This window comes from Sinocyclocheilus grahami, unplaced genomic scaffold, assembly GCF_001515645.1.
Source record: "Sinocyclocheilus grahami isolate Dianchi unplaced genomic scaffold, SAMN03320097.WGS_v1.1 scaffold985.1, whole genome shotgun sequence".
NCBI classification, from domain to species: Eukaryota; Metazoa; Chordata; class Actinopteri; order Cypriniformes; family Cyprinidae; genus Sinocyclocheilus; species Sinocyclocheilus grahami.
The window spans coordinates 105,604-109,809 of record NW_015506164.1 but is presented as its reverse complement, the minus strand read 5'-3'; the positions used below and the strand labels follow the sequence as shown (position 1 = coordinate 109,809).

At 34.5% G+C, this 4,206-nt stretch overlaps 1 pseudogene; it reads right to left on the bottom strand.

Moving 5' to 3' along the window:
• Window positions 1–2,046: 2,046 nt before the first annotated feature.
• Window positions 2,047–4,206, bottom strand: part of LOC107565167 (uncharacterized) — a 5,905-nt pseudogene continuing 3,745 nt past the window's right edge.

Genomic DNA, 4,206 nt, shown 5'->3' with positions numbered 1-4,206 from the left:
AATTAAGAAGTTCCAATCAACAGAAAATGTTATGAATCTGCCTGGAAGAGGACGTGTGTATATCGTCCTAATGCACGGTGAGAAGGAGAGTTTGAGTGGCCAAAGACTCTTCAAGGATCACAGCTGGAGACACAGGTTGAGTTTCGTGGTCAAAAAGCCTTTAAAATAATTATCAAACAGCAATTACATAACATGTTGTTTGGGAGGGCTTCAAGAAAAAAAATCAAGAAAAGAAAATGCTTCCACCAAAAAACAAAAAAATGCATAGAAAAACAAAAAGCTCAGAGGAAAAAGTATACACTGACAACAACATAATCAGTTATTGATATTTAATTTGTTCTACCTTGTTTTTGCATGTATTTATATGAGAGCCTGGCCAAAAATTATGTCTGCACATATTGGCATGTTTCTTTGTGATCTCACAAATAAAATTTACTCCAAGCACAACTACACAATATGATAACAAAATCTGTGTGTGTGTGTGTGATTTTTAATAATGTTAATAAAGGGTAAAAATATCCATTTTCGTAGGCTAGACATCACTTTTGGCCACTACTGTAGCTTGGACATGAACTCACTGTTGTTAATTTTGTTTAAATCAGAATGCAACTACTCTGGAGTCACTACAAGAATTAATTTTTTAAAAATAGCACCCTACTCAAAACTGCTGGATGCTTTTGATTTGTGAAGAACTCTGAGGAGAAACATACAATTTTGGAAGAATATGTCAGGTGGTATGTGACTGACAGAAACCACAGTGTTATTAAAAGGTGAATTTTTTATTTTTATTTTTTATCACATATACATTACATAGGCAATGTTTATTTTAAGATATAGAAAATTGCATCAGTCTTTTAGAATGTTACTGTATTTCACTAAATGATTTACATTGCATGAATGACTTAAACTACTTTTAATAGATTTAAGGATGGACTTGCCACTCTGCAGTTTTTGACAGCACTTGAGCAGCATCCCAGCATTTATATCTCCTTTCCTCTGCCACACTGAGAAGAAGCTGACAGCGACTGATTTTGAAAAACTCTTAAAAGCAGAACTCAGCCCAGTAGGTAGTAACCAGAGGCTAAAGGAATCCAGGACGCTTTCGTTTTGGTCAGACTACCTCCACGATTCTGAAGGTTTGTTATTTGTAGTTTATCAAACACATGTTCTGTTTTAGGTGAAGTTCAGACATCTTTAAAGCAATAGTTCACCCAAAATTGCCATTTATTCAGCCTCAAGTTGTTCTAAACCTGTATGGCTTTCTTCTTCTGTAAAACACAAACAGAGTTAGATTTAAATAGACTTATGCAATGGCAGTGGATTTTAACTAGCTTATAAGGTTCAAATAGGACACAAATTATTCCATGCAAGTATGAAAATAAATTAAATTATGAATTGTGTTTTTTCGAAAACATAATACAGGTTGTAATGTAATATATTTATAATACATCTGTGCCCTTTTTGAAGTTTGAAAGGTAGTACATCCACTGTCATTGCATGGATAAGCGCAAGCAATTTGTGTTCCGCTCAAGAAAGTCATTTTTGAGGTTTATTATTTAATTATGAACATAATAATTGTTCAAAATTCCATCATTTTTATTTTTTTTTGTAGAACACCAGACTGAAGTGCCATTAGAGAATGCGTTGATGTTTGCTACAGGCCTGACATCACTTCCACATGCTGGAATAGCACCACAACCATGCATTGTGGTTTTTGACAATTCACCATTCTCAATGGCGAATACATGCACAAACACACTCAAGTTATCAATCTTAGACACATAGTCTTTTTCAAACTCGCATGGATTTTGGAGTCCAGAATTCTCCAGGTTTTGGATGCATGTAAGTCAACTGTATGTCCTCTGTATTCTCAGTTCATTATTCTTGCAATGGCACAGTGTTGCATTTTGTGTATTGCATTGTTTCAGTGTTGCATTCTGTGTATTGCATTGTTTCTTTTTTAAATAAGTTCTTCTGAGGTTGTACTCTGTAGTGTTTACTGCCAATTTTTTTATTTTTATTTTTATTTTTTTTTAATACTCTTGCTCAGAGGCCTGCTGTTTCCTTCAATGTGAAGTAGAGTTGTGATGCTTCCTCCCAATTCTCTGGCCACTGTAACTGATTGTGTTCCATAGCAAATTCTAGATATTCCTGGATGTTTTTGTCACTACATAACTGCATTGTCAGCCTTGTCTCAGGAAAAGCACTTAACTTATCTTCTTCAACTGCAAAGTCTCATGATCCATACCTGCAAGAAGATAAATATCTGTGTAAATGTGTTTAGCAGACAAATTTATACAATGTGACTTTTTGTAGTAGTGTATATTAAACACAATTATAATTAAATCACTGTTATGAAATGCATTTTTTTGGTGCAGATTTTTTATTTGTTGACCTGTGTGGTAGATGACACAGTTCATTTGGTACACCCCCAGGGCACATTGCAAGTCTAGAGGGCCTAATACTGTGTTTATTCCAAAGCTCTACACAATCTTTCAAATCCACCTGTAGAACATTTTGGAAGCAGAACTGAAAAAGGCATTGGTGTTCGTTACTGCCATTGAAGTGTCCTTCATTCCTCAGGTCCCTAAAAAGTTCTAACCAAAACTGAGCCCTAGAACACAAAATCCCAGATACATCAATAACAGAATAAAATTAATCATTAAAAATTTTAATCATTTTGCATGTTATTGTTACAGATATATTAATTGAAATGTATATTACTATGTACTAGTTGCATTAGTGTAACTAAAGCATCACTTTACTGACATTTCATCAGTGCTAAAGAATATGAAACAATCACGAACCTTGCTTTTCTGAAGCTGGACCACCAAGATTCAATGTGTTGATTGTTCATTGTTGTACCGTACGTGTGACTTCTTGATCCAAGCCAGCATAGTAGTCTGAATGATGATGACGGAGAGCGCACTGCATTGCTACCAATGTACCATTTTCCGTTCCACAGTCAGTTCGTAGTCTCATAGGTACGACACCAACACAAGTAATGAAGTTGTGCAATAACAGCAGGTTCATTGTTAGTAGACCCACAAGTAAGCCAGAGGATATGTCTCGAAAAACCGCCAGTGCATCCTGATATGCCGAAACCAAATGGCGTTAGTTTATAATAACCATCAACATGCCACAGATAGTTTGGTCCCATGGAGTGATATGTGCGTCAAACAAATCTACGACGTGTCCTTTATTCTGTCCTTGTGGGTTAGGTTCTTGAAGCAATGGCATAACATCATCACATTTAACACACAATCTGTGTTTCTGCACAAGTTCTAACCACATTGTCCGGTAGCTGAACAACTGTCCAGGTCCACGCAGCTCTGCTCTTATTGCATTCCTTATCAGGGCCGTGCAGGGACCTTAGGAGGGGCAGGTGCTCAAAGTATAAAAGGGGCACATGGAGCACGTCTTTTAATAGGGCTGTGCTCCTTGCTGAGACATGTATCGAAACGGATGCTTCTGTATTGATAGCAGCAAATGCCGTGACACAGTTTTGAAAAAGAAACACAGAACAGAAAAGACCATTTTAAGTTTAAAAGTTAAATAAATAATTCTTTGCACCTCTTAATCTCTCTGAAAAAAGAAACGGAATTTAATTAGGCCTATTATTATTATTATTCAATTTACAGGGTATGGTGGTTTTGCTGTTGTAAACACTACTGTTGTTGTTGTAGAAAAAATATTTATGTCTTATTTAAAATAGAATTATATTGTAATCCTGTTCTGAATTTATTCATTTTTTATTTTATTTTAATGATGATAAAAACAGGATTGATAAGTAGCCTATAAATCAGATGATGAGAAAATCAGTATAAGCCTGTTTTATCAGGGTTGTGATAATTATTTTTAAGGCACACTAGTTTTTAAAATAAATACTGTAATAAAAAAAGTTCAAAGTAATAGTTTTTTAGTCAGATAACATAAAGACAAGATCCCTCAATGCCCTTTAAACTTTTCCCAATCAAACAGCAAGAAGTTAAATAAATAATTCTTTGCACCTCTTAATCTCTCTGAAAATAGAAACGGAATTTAATTAGGCCTATTATTATTATTATTGAATTTACAGGGTATGGTGGTTTTGCTGTTGTAAACACTACTGTTGCTATTGTAGAAAAAAATATTTCTGTCTTATTTAAAATAGAATTATATTATAATCCTGTTCTGAATTTATTCATTTTTTAAATTATAATGATG